Source organism: Octopus bimaculoides, chromosome 24 (genome assembly GCF_046866305.1).
Source record: "Octopus bimaculoides isolate indiv1 chromosome 24, ASM4686630v1, whole genome shotgun sequence".
NCBI classification, from domain to species: Eukaryota; Metazoa; Mollusca; class Cephalopoda; order Octopoda; family Octopodidae; genus Octopus; species Octopus bimaculoides.
Window position 1 is genome coordinate 11,085,601 of NC_142951.1, and position 17,928 is coordinate 11,103,528.

At 37.9% G+C, this 17,928-nt stretch overlaps 1 protein-coding gene across 8 annotated transcripts in view; it reads left to right on the forward strand.

Moving 5' to 3' along the window:
* The first annotated feature begins 232 nt into the window (after positions 1-232).
* Positions 233-17,928, forward strand: part of LOC106872957 (eukaryotic translation initiation factor 4E transporter) — a 117,512-nt gene continuing 99,816 nt past the window's right edge. For all 8 annotated transcript variants that reach the window (XM_052976794.2, XM_052976795.2, XM_052976796.2 and 5 more), the window contains exon 1: positions 233-593. The gene's annotated coding sequence lies outside the window, so the exon portion shown is untranslated. The remainder of the gene's footprint in view (positions 594-17,928) is intronic.

Consider the following 17,928-nt stretch of genomic DNA (forward strand, 5'->3'; position numbering starts at 1 on the left):
CTGAGCAAGGGGGTTGATGTAATCGACTTAAACCGTCCCCCACAAAATTGTTGGCCTTCTGCCAATATTTAAGTATATATTTATAACTGTCTTCAGAAAACCGGAAATTTTCAGAAATCCGGGCTACTTCCGGTACCAAGCTTGCCGGATAATCGGTCCGGTACTGTATTATTATTATGCAAATGAGATAGGTCAAATGTTTTGCTTGCGCATGGTTAAGATCCGGGTCGTTGTGTTCGTGTTCCCCCTTAGTATGTGTGTTGTGTGTGTGTTATGTCCGTGCCAAACCAAAACCAAATGAAACCAAACTAAGAGAAAAAGAAAAAAAAAAAAGCGGAGAAAAAAGAAAAAGATAAAACAAAACAAAACAAAACTCAAATGAAACCGAACCGAACCAAATTCTAGCACATAGCAGCAAGAGAGAAACAAACCCTATTGGAATAATAATAATAATATCTATTGTCATCATCATTTTAACAGCAAGAATAAGAGACCACTACTAAACAGCAGTAACAAGATATAATAATAATAATAATAGTTATTATTATTAGAAGGCCAGTTATAGCAACAGCAACAGTACCAACAGAAAACCAGTAAGTTTATATTTTCTGTTATATATTATCCAACATTTGTTTCAAGTATAAGTCACATCAGCTCTTTCTGACTATATACACACACATACACATAACCTTTGTATATTATGTATACAGAAATGGGTATATGAATGTATACACAGCTTATCTTTTATATATTTCTTTCTCTCTATATATTTCTATATATACATCTATGTACGTATTCATGCACACACACAGTCTTTCTAAGTATAATATATACAAAAATATGTGCATATACACGGTCTCTTTCTATATTTACTACTCTTTCTCTCTCTCTCTCTCTATACATATATTTATATACACACACACGCACAATTATCTCCTGTATAGATACTCCTCCCTCTATATGTGTTTCTCTGTATGTAACCATATTTTTATACACCCATCTTTATGCATATCATCCTCTGTTACGCATACCATTTATTTCTCCTTATATCTTTACCCTTTTCTCTCTCTCTCTCTCTCTCTATATATATATATGTGTGTGTGTGTGTGTGTGTATATGTGCACATATTACCCTTATCTCGATATACACGCACACACGCATTTAAGATATGTTGTGTCTCTATAGAGAAGTAAAGGATTAAGACATAAGACTACATATATGGCATATACATACATACACGCAAGCTCTTTATTTCTGTTTATATTTATACACACCTTTTTTATGTACTTCCTCTTCTCTCTATATGTATTACACACACCATACACGATACCTTATATTTCTCTCTATATATACATCTCTCTCTCTCTCTACATATATACATCATATATTATTTCTTTAATCCAATTTTCTTTGACGTTTTTTCCTCTTGGGTTTCCCCCCTCTTCATTCTCAAAACTACAACAGTTTGTTGCGAAAGAAATTCTGTTACAAATGCCACATATATTTTTATACCCTTATACATAACCATCAAATCAATTTCATAGCCATTAATCACAACCGACTCTCTCTATATTTTTTTTACTTATTTGTCAGACTGCTGCCATTCTGGGGCACCACCTTAAAATATTTTAAACCATTTAAAATATATATATATATATTTAAAATGGTTCCTTATTAGTAAACATTTATACAAAACACACATACACAAAAGATAACCCTTTAGGGTTTTTAAAAAAGAATTTTGTGTATAATGTTTTTTATATTCCTCTGTGGGGGCCATATTTGGTATGTGGAATTATATCAACTCTTTAGTAATTATTTTTTAAAGGAGAAATAATGGCTGATATATATATTTTTTTTCAGCAGTGGCTGTAAGCTATAAGAAATTATATAGATGTAGGCTTTATTTAGTTTTAACCCGCATAATCCACCACAACATACACACATAAGCTACAGGGTATGTAAAAAAAAAGGGGGGGGGGGATTCATTTAGCTTGTGCAGTCTAAAATACCTATTTATGATACCAGAACACAAAATATAAGCAGTTTTTGTATATGCATCTACACGCGCATATATATATAGTGAATGGTGTGTGTGTATATATATATATATATATATATATATATATATAGTGAATGTGTGTGTGTATGTGTATATATATATAGTGAATGGTGTGTGTATATATATATATATATATATATATATATATATATATATGTTGTATGTCATACTGTTTGTCTGTGTATATATATTGTCATTCTTTGTGGTGTAGATGTATATATCATGTATAAATACGCATTACAGTGGTGTATTTGCGTACACATGGCATTCTCAACGTGTTGGTGTGGGTGGGTGTATAAATGCACGCATATACGTCATGTAACGTGGGTGTGAGTATACAAGCACCTCCACATTGTATACATACATACACACACACACACACACACACAATACTGAAATATAGAACTTAATGATCTTTCTTCATATAAACGATATATATATATATATATGTATATATAATTATATAGACCGACTGTAACCTATGTATTAGTTTTATTAGTTTTATTGTCCTTATTTTCGGATTTATGAACCACACACACACACTCAACATACATATATGACGTGTTTACAAATATATGTACTGTAGACAGCAACAATTTAATGTTTACCATAAGAGTTTAAAATCTTATTTTAACCATGGTTTCCTCTCATAACTACACATATATACACACACACATACACACACACACCCGTCCAATACTCTCCTTTAAGCTATGTATAAGACAGTTTATTTTTGAACTGGTGAGCCATGTTTAAAGGGTCTAAATGATGTATGTAGACAATGACGACGCGGTTGTATATATGTGCCTCATTTCCTTATATATATATACATGATGTATATATATATATATGGTTCTTAATTGTAGTTACATTAATTTAGGAAAAACTGTGTTTTGCCTTTACAGGTGTATGTATGTATAACAAATGTGTAAAAGAATTATGTATATGTGCCTGCATATCTGTATGTATAATTTGACTATTGGCTTAAAGCTTTTAATATTGAACAGATGAGTAAAATTTAGGTGTGTATATATACACATATACGCTGTTATATACTTTAAGAATTACTCAAGGACCTGTGTATGTACACATACATACGTCTGACTGTCTTAGCTTTACCAACAGCATTGTGTACAAAGCATTTTATATATATATATGTGTATGTAGACACAAAATCGTGTGTATATACACACCGAAATGTTACTCAACTGCTGTTCAATGCTAAAAGCGATAAACCAATCGTTAAATTATATATACACATTGTGTATTCACACACACACATATAAAATGCTTTGTACACAATGTTGGTAAAGCTAAGACAGTCATTAGACGTGTGGATATGTGTACGTAGGCTCTTGAGTAACTCTTAAAAGCATGTCATGGTTAAATCCAATACCCTCCTCAACCTTATATATATAGATATATATATACTCTTTTACTTGCTTCAGTCATTTGACCGTGGCCATGCTGGAGCACCGCCTTTAGTCGAGCAAGTCGACCCCAGGACTTATTCTTTGGATGCTTAGTACTTATTCTATCGGTCTCTTTTGCCTGCCGAACCGCTAAGTTACGGGGACATAAACACACCAGCATCGGTTGTCAAGCTATGTTGGGGGGGGGGGACAAACATACACATATATATATATATATTGAGAATTTCTTTTGAGAACTACTAGATCTTAGTAGACACATGTGATCTATTTCTAGTATATTAAATGTCCACTTCACTGGTCAACTTTATATATATATATATATATATATATACGACGGGCTTCTTTCAGTTTCCGTCTACCAAATCCACTCACAAGGCTTTGGTCGGCCCGAGGCTATAGTAGAAGACACTTGCCCAAGGTGCCACGCAGTGGGAATGAATCCAGAACCATGTGGTTGGTAATCAAGCCACTTACCACACAGCCAATCTATATATATATATATATAAATAACAGCAAAATCCCCCTTTAAACAACTGTCATAAAGGAAGGACACAGTTGGATAACGTATTTACTAGCATACAAATAGTGTTATAGTCACTGGGTTTTGGCCATGCTGGGGCACCGTCTTGAAGGGTTTAGTCAAACAAATCGACCCCAGTACTTTTTGAAGTGTAGTATTCTACCGTTCTCTTTCACCGAACTTAGGTTACGGGAGCGTAAACAAACCAGCACCGCTTGTCAAGCGACGTTTGGGAAGACACGTATGTATACACGTGAATGTGTGTGTGTATAATATATATATATATATATATATACATATATATATATGCCAGGCTACCATGTAAACAATTACCAAAGGGAGAATTTTGGTTTATGAACTCCCATATAACCCATCATAGCTTTCCTGTTTTTTGGGGGGGAATTTTCAGAAAATTTTTGAATTTGTATTCTTCACACGGGAATTCATACAATTATGAAAAAAGATTTTAATCTTTAAACCGTTCTCCCATAAATCTTAATTTCTGGTCTTCTGAATTAAAAAAAAAAAAATCCGTTTCAAATACGGACAGTCCTGATTTTTTGCTTAAATCCCAGCAATGGATCAATCTTGGGTGCGTTATTTCATATAATGGGGAGAAAATCTTGAAAACCCTCATATCAGAATGACAAAGAAACGTGGAATGCGTCTGGTGGGTCGTGAGATGTGCTAGAATCACCAGCTAAGTCGCTCTTAAATCACACAAAAGATTATTTTTTGCATAACGGTGTGAATTCCCGGGGGTAGGACACAAATTCGAAATAATTTACTGAAAATTCGGAGAAATAAAGTTATGAGGAGTTACATGGGGTGCTTAAAATACCCTACCAAATTCACTTACGGAACCAGAGTTATAGCGGAAAACGCTTGCCCAAGGTGCCGCGCAGGGGGAACTAAACTGAAGACTACGTGGTTGAAAAACGAACGCAACTTTAGTCTTGTACACTTTTGATCATAGATTTTTGTTTTTCTTGGGGCCAACTGTCAACCGTTTCAAGACGTAAGAACGAGGCGTGGGCACGTGGAGGGATAACGTAAACGTATTCTTTATGCAGAAGCCATCCCTAGAACCCCCTCCGCTTTGTGTTTCTGCCTCCGTGTAGGTCTCTATCTCCGTATCGGTCTGTCTGTCTGTCTCTGTCTGTCTCTGTCTGTCTGTCTGTCTGTCTGTCTGTCTGTCTGTCTCTGTCTGTCTGTCACTCTCTCTATCTCTCTCTCTCTGTCTTGTATCTCTCTCTGTTTGTGTCTCTGTCTCTCTCTGTCTGTGTCTCTGTCTCTCTGCGTCTCTATCTCTCTTTCTGTGTCAATCTGTCTGTCTGTCAGTCACTCTGTCTCTGTCTGCGTCTCTCTCTCTCTCTCTCTCTCTCTCTCTCTCTGTCTCTCTGTGTGTCTCTTTCTCTCTGTCTCTCTCTCTCTCCCTCGCTTTGGCTCTCTATCCCTCGCTTTGTCTCTCTCCTGCCGTCTCTCTTTCTCTCTCTCTGTCTGTCTTGCCCTCTGTCTGTGTGTTTCTCCCCATGTAGAATATTAATATATCGTTTTGTTTTTATTTATTTTTCTATATCCTTAAGACATCAGTGAACCTCACACTTAGCCTGTTTCCATGACTCAGTCACTGGTCAGCAGTTTTCGGTAAAACCAAGTTAGTCAGGCATTCGTCCATAAAATAAGGAATGACTCCATTATTCTCGTAGCTTTCTTATAGTCTTGTCTGTAGAACAATCAAATATTTTAGAATAAGTTTGGGTTTATTTTTATATGCTCTCTCTCTCTCTCTCACTGTGTATAGCTATCCTTCGATATTGGTCTACAGTGTGTCGGTGTGAGACGACGTAATTCCCCCACCTCTGCAGCCTAATCTCTTTATATCTTGAGGTGTGTGGGTGAATGACGTCATGTACTAATACCGAAGGATAGTCGTGTGATTATATAAACACTGTCACATTTTGCTATGTATATATAAGCATTAATCTGACTGTTCGCAACATTCTTCAGTATATAAATTATCTCACGTGTGTGTGCAAATGGAACTGTGTTTGTGTGTGTGTAATGTTATGTGTGAATAACTCTACAATTACGGATTCAGAACGTTTACATAACACACGAACTATGCATGTGTTTGTGTATGTATATACACACATACGTACAGAGGGACGTGTATGTATATAAAATGTGTATATTCAATCTTTCACTTGTTTGACTGTGGCCGGTTACTTTGCCGAACCGCTAGTTTACGGAGTCGTAAACTCACCATCTGTTGTCGAGCGATGGTGGGGGACAAATGAATAGAATCTACATATCTTATATAAGTATATACATAATTATATACACACACACACACACACACACACACACACACACACACACACACACACACACACACACACACACACACACACACACACACACACACACACACACACACACACACACACACACACACACACACACACACACACACACACACACACACACACACACACACACACACACACACACACACACACACACACACACACATATATACATTTTATATACTTAGCGATTCGGCAAAATGAGACTTACAAAGCAAGCAGGTATTGAGGTCGATTTGTCCGTCCACACTGCTCAAGGCGTTGCCCCAGCACGGCCGCAGTTCAATGACTGAAACAATGCATACGTAGAGTTATTCTTTTGTTTCAGTAATTTGACTGAGGCCATGCAGGAGCACCGCCTTTAAGTCGAACAAATCGACCCCAGGACTTATTCTTTGTAAGCCTAGTACTTATTCTATCGGTCTCTTTTTGCCGAACCGCTAGGTTACGGGGACGTAACACACCAAAATAGGTTGTCAAGTGATGGTGGGGGAACAAGCACACAAATACATACATACATGCATATGAAAGTAGACAGCTGACAACTGATGAAGGGTCGTTCTCCTTGTTACTTATCCTGTTTTCCATTTTTCTCTCTCGTTGTTTGCGTATTTCATGTTTACAGACTTGGTGACGTCCTGTCCCCATATGTGCATGTGTATGTATGTATGTATGTATGTATGTATATATATATATATATATATATATATATATGTTCAAAAAAACAATAACAAAAAAACAACAAAGTGAGGACGTGATATGGATAGTGTTATTGGACGCTCAGGAAAGGAAAGAAAGAGTATATGACGTTTCGGGCGTAGCCCTTCGTCGGAAAGATGGAAAGTTTGGAGAATGGAAGAACGGAGAAAGAGGAAAATGGTACCGATGCCCACGAGGTTACATTATATATATTATATGATGTGCTTCTTTCAATATCCGTCTACCAAATCCACTCATGGCTTTGGTCAGCACGTGGCTATAGTAGAAGACGCTTGCCCAAGGTGCCACGCAGTGGGGACTGAACCCGGAACCATGTGATTAAGAATCAAGCTTCTTACCACACGGTAAATAAATAACATGACTAGCATTGCCGTTGCTTCTCAAAAGCTTGTGCGGTTTCAGTTTCGAGTCACACTTGTGTTGGTGTTTCGGTCCTGGAGGAACATTAAGAGCGGGTTTCATGTTTCTTCTGTTGATGCCTCTCGGTGTTTACTGATTTATCGATTTCCTGGCATCTTCCGACTTTGTTTCCTCATAACATTCAGTAAAATGAAATATTCCACAAATACGTTTTACACGGTATAGATTCCGATCATGTCGGAATTTAACGTTAATAAAAAAATTGATGAGCGCATACGTACTGGATGTTTTTTTGTTTTTTTTTCAAGCTTCATGTAGAGTGTGTGTGTGTGTGTGTTCACTCACTCTTTTGTTTTTTGTTTCAGATATATACATCTGATATAATCGTAATTCACATCATCTGAGAGGTATTTGTAGAAAAATTAATCCGAAAACATTCTTCTGAAAATTGAGGGGAACCTACTTATGTAGGTTTTTCGAGTTAGTGAAGGCACATGGCTTAGTGGTTAGGGCATTCGGCTCGCGATTGTAAGGTCGTAAGATCGATTTCCGGAGGTACGTTGTGTCCCTGAGCGTGATACTTTTTCGGGTAATTTTTCAGATTAATACCCGCACGACGATTTTGGCTCAAGGTGAACACTCTTTTTTAGGAAGAGGTGTTACGTCGATGGCATCGGCCCCATTGCTCAACTGTTATTTATTTTGATCGATTTCCCGAAAAGATGAAATGCTGCAGAAGGTGAAGAGCCGGAATAGATGCCGGTAACCAATTTTCCCAGCCCACAGCCCATTATATATATATATATATATATATATATATATATATATATATAACAAAAACAAAAAAACTGGGTGTTTATTTGTTTTGCAAGATTCTTGAAGTGAAATCTTGTTGAAACAATGTTATGCTTGGGGTGGTCATTTTTTTGCCTATTAAACACATTAATTCGATCTTCACTTTAGCTTTATTTTAATAACTTTACAACCTGTATATATATATATATATATATATAATAATTTTCCCAGAGGATGTAGCAACCGTTACCAATATAGCATAAGAATCGATATATCGAATTTGAAGTCTCTGTCTCTTTTGAATATGAAAATTTAAAAGTTTAAAAACCTTATAATAAATATATATATATATATATATATATATATATATATATATATATATATATAGTGTTGGCTGTAAAGTTACGTAATTGACTTATGTATTGCATTATAGTTGCATAAAAGTACATCGCAGGAAACTTACGACCCTTAAATAAAAAATAAGGTCACTTATATAACTTTACAGCTGATTAATACGTGTGTATGTATGTATAATTGAAATTAAGAAACCACTAAGTTAAGATCTTTGTTAAAAGATTTCAACGGAATTAGTTTTGGCGAGTCGCCGAATACTGGATGTTGGGTATGCTTGCTTGTTGCAGACATTTGTTAAATTTAAAATAATTCTGTGTAGAAACTTGTCTTTAAGAAAGGTTCTTTTTTCATGTTTTAGTCAAGTGGTGTGTGTTTATTATATGAAATGTGTTTTTTTTTTTCTCAAATGTTTAGCGGTATGGATGAAATGGTTAATAAACCGTTTGTATATAAACTTAGATCGAATAGACGACGGGTTTAACTTACAGAAACTTAATGATATTTTTTAAAACTGTTTAAAACCTTCAACATAGTTCTTCAACAACGAGTGTGTGCTGTAGACATGCACACATTTTCTCTTTCTTTCTTTTTCTCTCTCTCTCTCGTTCTCTTTCGTTGTCTGTCTCTTTGTCTCTCTCGCTTTCTTTCTTTCTCTAACACCGGGTATCCATCATTTTCGTTGCTGCAAATATTTGCAGAAGCGTCTTGGAATATTATTTTAAATTCTTTCAGAATGAATAATTTTTCTTTCGTTCCATTTTAGCCCCATTTTAACATCAAACCCGCTTCTAGTGTTTTAGACAAGAAAACTCTTTTAAAAGTCTTCACTCTTCCATCATAATTTTCTCTCCAGCAACTGGACTGGTTCTCATATCGGTTCTGTTAGTTTATCCCTCATTAAGTCGTCCCCAAATTCTTAATTTCGAAATGGAAGCCTTATATTTCGTCATAGTCACGGTTTTTTTTTTTTAATAGCTTTATCTTTTACAATATTTTTCTTTCAACCATTCGACTCCGGCCATGCTGGGACATCGTCTTCAAAAGTTTCAGTCGAGCAAACTGACCACCTCTTTTTCCAGTCTTTTTTTTTTTTTTTTTTTTTTTTACTTTCGAAGTCTAGTACTTTCGGTTTCTGTCGCCGAACCTTTAAATTAATGATGTAAACAGTGAGTGGATGATGAGGTAATCGACACCCTCATCCACTCGCAGACATACATACCGGGCTTTTGCACAGTTTCCTTCCACATTCACTCGAAAGGCATTGGTCAGCCTGGAACCAGCAGAAGACACTTGCCCAAGCTGCCGTACAGTGAGACTGAACCCGGTTGCGAAGTGAACTTCATAATCACACAGCCATGCCCACGCACACACACACACACACACATAAATATATCCCAACCACATGGTTCCGGGTTCAGTCCCACTGCGTGGTACCTAGGGCATGTTTCTACCATAGCCTCGGGCCGACCAAATCCTTGTGAATGGATTTGGTAGGTGGAAACTGAAAGAAACCCGTCATGTGTGTGTGTGTGTATATATATATATATATATATGTGTGTGTGTGTATCTGTGCTTGTCCCCCCCCCCATCATCGCTTGACAACCGAGGTTAGTGTGTTTACGTCCTGTAACTCAGCAGTTTGGCAAAAGACCCGATAGAATAAGTACTAGGCTTACAAAGAACGTCCTGGGATCGATTTGTTTGACTCGTGGCTGCAGTCAAATGACTGAAACAAGTAAAATAAGTGTGTGTATGTATGTGTGTATATATATATATATATAGGAGTAAATATGCTAAGCAGTGTTTACATATAAACACAATTTAGGTTAGTTGAAATATGTTTGTCACATATTTCAACTGTTAAAGGTTTGTCATTCGACTGCACTCATACTGGGAACTGCCTTGAATTCCAGTCGCACTTATCGACCCCAGTATTTTTTTTTTTTTTGTAAAGCCTGGGATTTATTCTATCAACCTCTTTTACTGAAGCGTTAAGTTACAGGGATATAAACAAAGCGACACCAGTTGTCAAGCAATGGTGACGCATTCTTCAAGTTTCTGTCTGCCAAATCCACTCCCAAGTCTTTAGTCATCCTGAGGTGCTATGCAGTGGGACTGAACCTGGGACTATGTGATTGGGAAGCAAATGTCTTGCCACACAGCCATGCCTGTAGTGTGTGTGTGTGTATAGCATTTTTTCTCAACAAAAATATATATATACCACTAATGACATTCACCTCAAGCCAACATAATAGGCTGTAAATAAGTGGTTCCTGCTTTTTTTGTTTCTCTACAAAGGACCACCTTATTTAAATGGATTCTCCCACGGGCCACAGATTTTTGAATAGTGTCTACTCCAGTTACAATGCTTATTACCTAACTTGTTTTCCCAGTTTTGTAACAGTACAAGGGTTAGCTAAAAAGTTCATAGGCTGATCAAGATAGTGTCGTGGAATGTGACCGAATGACGTTTATTTTTCAACATAGTCCCTTTTGCGCTCCAGACTTCTTCCATCGGTGTTGCAGTGCTTGGATTCCATTGGTGAAGAAGCTTTCGTCCTGTTGTTCAGAATTGTCACCAACAGTAGATGTGTCATCATTGTGATACTGGTCCCCCCCCCCCACCAGCCAAGTGTCTTGGAGAACAGATGATAGTCAGATGGGGCCAAACCTGGAGGATAGTGAGAGTGATCTACCAGTTCAAAGCCAGTTATGCTCAGCAGCCACTAAAACCATGGACTTGTGTGCTGGAGCATTGTCCTGATAAAACAAAACCCCTTTTGTCAGTTTTCTTGGCCATTTGGTCTTGATAGCCTTTTGTAACTGTCTCAGTAAGTTGGCATAGTACTCTTCATTGATGGTGTGACCCTTTTGAAGATTGTCAAACACAATGCCTTTTGCATCCGAACAACCCGAGGCCATCACTACGGTGCCACATTTTGTCCATTTTTCAAGAGACATTGCTACTAGTTAGCTTTGAAGTTTTCTTTAAACAGTCAGATGACAGTTTACCTGACAAAAAAAAAAAAAAAATCTGTTAAGGGTTGAAATTAATGCATGCAAGGTATCACCGCTCTTGCATCACTCCTTCATAGTCAGCCTGTGAACTCTTCGGCTCACCCTCATAATTTTCATAGTGGCCTATTTTGAATGTAACTCGTAGGACCACTGCTCTGTGTGGTAATTAGATGTGCTAGAAATGGCAACCTCATCTCCTTCAAAGCAACTACATGCTGTCCCTTACCTGTCTTGTGTATCGTGTGGGACGCACTGGACATAATTCTTTGGCATCCATGTGTTTTATGATACGTATCCCCAATTTTTCTTTTTCGGCCTCTACTGAGAAGTGTTACCTTTTAGAGACAGGTGAGTTAGCAAGAGCATCCAACCATTGAAAAATCAGTCTCGACACACTTCATCTGATCCTTGCAAGTGACGAGATATACATACACTTGCACAAAATGAAAGTTATTCTTTCAAAATGGTCTTGGGACAAACACTCTCCAGGGGAGACGACTCAAATACACAAATTTGGTTTTGTGACAATATTAACCAAGCCGAACCACTCTCAAGCCATTTAAAAAAAACAATGCACTCACTCGACTCGCTAGACAAAGCAGTCAAATCTTCATTACAGCCTTAAATAAAAACAAAAGCTGAATATAGGAGGAAGTTATGGTTGGAAAGTCTTTGATGGTAGATAGATGCGGAGGACCAATGGTAACTAAAGGTTGAACAAATACACATATGCACCAAGTGATCTAACGAGGAAATTAACTGTTACAGAGGTGAGTCAGTGTTTGGGGGTCTTTTAAAATGCCCTACAATAAATTTTTAGAACTGTTTGCATCAACTGAAACCCTATTTGAGCTGACCAGTTTTACTGGATCAAAGGACTTCTGGTTATGAGTGAATGGAAATTTTTCCAGCACAGTCTTTACGGCCTACATTAATCCTGTGTGGAGGTGCAATGGCCCAGTGGTTAGGGCAGCGGACTCGTGGTCGTAGGAGCGCAGTTTCGATTTCCAGACCAGGCGTTGTGAGTGTTTATTGAGCGAAAACACCTAATGCTCCACGAGGCTTTGGCAGGGAATGGTGGCGAACCCTGCTGTACTCTTCCACCACAACTTTCTCTCACTCTTACTTCCTGTTTCTGTTGTGCCTGTAATTCAAAGGGCCAGCCTTGTCACACTGTGTCACGCTGAATCTCCCCGAGAACTACGTTAAGGGTACACGTGCCTGTGGAGTGCTCAGCCACTTGCACGTTAATTTCACGAGCAGGCTGTTCCGTTGATAGGATCAACTGGAACCCTCGACGTCGTAAGCGACGGAGTGCCAACAACAATAATCCTGTGTAGTTATTGCATTTAATCCTTGGTGTATCCAACACATTTGCATAAGTTTGACCTAAACATCGGTGCTTGCTTTCAAAGTTTAAACCTAATTTTAAATGTGGTTATGAGGTGGAGTGTGTTATCTAAGAGCAGAAACCTGACTGATGTAAAAAGGCTCAATATTCCTTGTTTAGCATCCGTTTACCATGCTGGCATAGGTTAAACGGTTTGACTGGAACTGGTAAGCCAGAGAGCTGCACGCGGCTCCAGTCTGTTTTGGTTTGCTTTCTCTGGCTAGATGCCCTTCCTAATGCTAACCAGCCAATACTCTTTTACTTGTTTCAGTCATTTGACTGCGGCCATGCTGGAGCACCACCTTTAGTTGAACAAATCGACCCCAGGACTTATTCTTTGTAAGCCTAGTACTTATTCTATCGGTCTCTTTGGCCGAACCGCTAGGTTACGGGGAACGTAAACATACCACCATTGGTTGTCAAGCGATGCTGGGGGAACAGACACACAAATACACATATATATATATACATATACATGACTGGCTTCTTTTAGTTTCCGTCTACCAAATCCACTCACAGGGCTTTGGTCGGCTCGAGGCTATAGGAGAAGACACTTGCCCAAGGTGCCACGCAGTGGGACTGAACCCAGAACCATGTGGTTGGTAAGCAAGCTACTTACCACACAGCCACTCCTGCGCCAATAGTGTACTGGGTGCCTTTTACATGTCACCAGCAACTGGCCAAATTTCTGCCTCTAATAATTTTCATAAGAAGTGGACACAGGATAACTAATCCACACAAATATTTTGAAAGAAACACATACTGGATGGGATAACATAAGGAAATATGAATAATAAATCACTTCAATTTAAAATGCTATCTTTTCTCTCTCTGTAAAACCTTTGTAAAATGTCGTTTAGAGAATTGCTAGTATGTGGTAACAGACATGTCCAACCCATCCTTACGTGGAAATTATGAAATATCAATTGACTGTATTTTTTTTTTCCTCTATTTTTGTCACTTGCTGTGATATTTGCAGAGGGTGTATGCAGTTTGTGTGATGAGACGTGGCCTGGTGGTTAAGTTTTGCATTCATGATAGCAAGATCATGGTTTCAAATCGTGGACCAGTTGTGGTGCATTGTATACTTGAGCAAATCGCTTCCATATTACTCCAGTCCACTCAACGGTAAATGAGTTCCAGCAATTAGCTGGGAAGCAAGTTCCTTAGTGAACCAATGTCCTTTCCAGAGAAGAGCAGTGTAATCTGGAAACTGGGTTAATTTCCAGCCTTACAAATCCTGGGCCTAATGGCACACTTAAGGAGTTTGTACATCTATCCCTTTGTTTCCATCAATGACAGTCTTTTGTCTTTTACCGGCTTCAGTCATTGGATAACGACCATGCTAAGGCATCACCTTGAAGGGTTTTAGTTGAACCCCCCCTCCCATACTTTTTTAAGTCTGGCACTTATTCTTTCAGTCTCTATTGCTGAACTGTTAAGTTATGGGGATGTAAACAAACCAACACTGGTTGCCAAGCTTTGTGGGGTGTAGACAGTGTCACACAGATACACACACATGTGTGTGTGTGTGTGTGTGTGTGTGTATATCTATATATATAAAAATGAGAATGTGTGTCTGTCTGTGAATCCCTAAAACTCGAGAACTACGCAACCAATTTCATTCAAATTTTACACATGCCTTACTTAGGGTTCCAGTTGTGTTTTAGTCAAAAAAAATTATTAACTTCTTGCAGAGTTCGAGCACACGGCAACATAATATCTCCTCCACTATTTAAGTATTACGTGTCAAAAGTGAAACAAAAACACTCATGTCAAATACTTTCACTTTAAAAATGAAACTATTCCACTAACTGAAACAATCACATTTCGATACTGTAGTGACAGATACTTTCACAGAGACAGAAAGAGAGAGACAGAAAGAGAGAGAGAGAGAGAGAGAGATGTATACATATACATGTATATGTACACCATTTCGATACTGTAATGACAGATACTTTCAGAGAGAGAGAAAGAGAAAGAGAGAGAGAAAGAAAGAGAAAGAGAGAGAGAAAGAAAGAGAAAGAGAGAAAGAGAGAGAGATGTATATGTATACATATAGATGTACACGTATATGTATATATATATATAGATCTATACATACATGTATATGTATACATGTGTAGATGTATATATATATATAGATGTACATGTAATATGTACACATATATACATATATACATGCATACAGATATCTATACATATATACACCCATCACACACATGCACACAAACACACACATTAGTCATTTGTTTTCTTATCCAAAACTACGTCAAAAGTACTGAATGGATCTTTATGAAATTTGGAAATTATATTCTTTGCATAACGGCCATAACTCCCATGAAAATTCATATATTTTTGATGTTGATGAAATTTTAACCCGAACATAACAGATGAGCATTATTTAGAAAATGATGTCACACGTTATCGAGGCTACCATTCTTTCTGGATGTGCAAAAGGGGATGACGTCTTTATTCCAAGAATTCCTCTTACTCCATCAGGAGCAGACATTCCTTTTACATTCAGAAGACTACAATTCCCCCTTCGTGTGACTTTTGCCATGTCCATAAACAAATATCAGGGTCAAACACTGTCTGTAGCTGGTCTTCTCTTGGAAGAGCCCTGCTTCTCACATGGACAACTGTATGTTGGCTGCTCAAGAGTGGGCAGCAACAAAAAACCTATTTGTATATGCTCCACAAGGGAAAACAAGGAACATAGTTTACAATGAGGTGTTATAATCACAACAGCAAGTAAGTATGTACATGATCACCTTCTTTTACGAAACTTCATTGACTTTCATATATTTATATTGATATACATATATATACGTGTGTTTGGGTGCGTGTGTGTATATATACATCTCTATATATAAAGATGATGCGTAGTCTAGACGGCGTTTTTAGATTTCATTATTCTCTTTAACCCGGGCAACGCCGGGTATTTCTGCTAGTATATATAATATATATATATATATGTATAATGTATGTCTCTGTCTGCATACAGAAGGGGCTTCCACATATTTTCTATCTACCAAATTCACTCAGAAGCATTGATCTGTCTAGTGGTGGGGACTATAGTAGACTACAGCCCTGGGGCTATAGTCTACTATAGCCTCAGACAGACACTTGCACAAACTGTCATGCAGTGGGACTGAACTTGAAACCAAATGGTTGCATGGTGAGCTTCTTCATCACACAGCCATACCTGCAATGTTTAAAATTAAACAAATCATAACTTTAAAAAAATGTCTGCTTGATGACTAGCAAATACATTAGTAAGTTGTGATTTGAGTGGGATTAGGCTGCAGTTTCTAGCAGGTTGAGACTGCATAGAGCAGTGGTTCTCAACTGTGGCTCCCTGAGTTGCATGTGGCCCTCAAGCATCCTTCTGGCAGCCCCCTCCACATGGTCTTCCCTCTGTAAATTCTTTTGTCATTTGTCATGCTGGAGCACTGCCTTAAAGGGTTTTATTTGAAGAAATCTACCCCAGGACTTATTCTTTGTAAGCCTAGTACTTGTTGTATTGGTCTCTTTTGCTGAACTGCTAAGTTACAGGGACATAAACACACCAGCATTGGTTGTCAAGTGATGGCATGGTGGTGGGGGACACACACAAATGTGTGTGTTATTTCTTTACTACACACAGAGGGGACAAACAAAGACAGACAAACGGATTAAGTCGATTATATCAACCCCAGTGCGTAACTGGTACTTATTTAATCGACCCCGAAAGGATGAAAGGCAAAGTCGACCTCGGCGGAATTTGAACTCAGAACGTAACGGCAGACGAAATACCGCTAAGCATTTCGCCCGTGTGTGTGTATGATGGGTTTCTTTCAGTTTCTGTCTACCAAATCCACTCAAAAGGCTTTGGTTGGCCTGAGGCTACAGAAGACACTCAACCAAGGTGTCACAGTGAGACTGAACCTGGAGCTATGTGGTTGGGAAGCAAGCTCCTTACCACACAACCACTCCTACGCCTAAGAAAAAAATCCAGGTTTTGAATGTGGCCTGGATATTAAGAATGTTGAGCACTGGAATAAATATTCCTAAACAGTTTGAATTTATGTGAAGGTTACAGATAAAGGTGTATTACCTTTGAGCAGACACTTTGAAATAACATCTCATCCAAGCAAGCATGGGGAAAATGGATGTTAAATGATGGTCTACTGTCCTACACCTGCTGAAAGTTGAGAATAAATCCATTTAGATTTGGCAAAGTACAAGGATGCGGCTTTCTAGTAAGTATTTAAATATATACAATCAAAAGGTCCTCAGTTGTGCAAGTGGGCAGTACTGCTATTTATGAAATCGATGAAATTCCAATATGTGTTTGCACTGCTTGGTAGTTGCCAAAAATAATTGTAATAATGGGCACCAATTCAAATCTAGTGAATTTCAGAAATGGTACCGATTCAGAGCTATGACTGGTAGTCCCTTTCACCTGCCATCTATTCAGGAAGGTGGGAGTTTGGTCAGACCTTTCAAAGTTGTGAAAATTCTTTGGATAGGTAAAACAGTAAAGCTTCAAGAATTACTTTTCCTAAGTTTTCGTAAGCCCCCTTTTTTTAAATTTTTTTATTTTTTTATTTTTTTTTAAGTTTACCCTGAATGTCCATGTTTGTTTTCAGATATTTAGTTAACTCTGGTTTCATGCATTCTGAGTAATATAAAACTTTCCTTTCCGATGCTGGTGTGTTTATGTCCCCGTAACTTAGCAGTTCGGCAAAAGAGATTGATAGAATAAGTACTAGGCATCCAAAGAATTAGTCCTGGGGTCGATTTGCTCGACTAAAGGTGGTGCTCCAGCATGGCCGCAGTCAAATGACTGAAACAAGTAAAAGAGTAAGAGTATAAGTCCCAAATCACTCTGGTGCCCCCTGCCAAAAAAAAATTGGGTATGT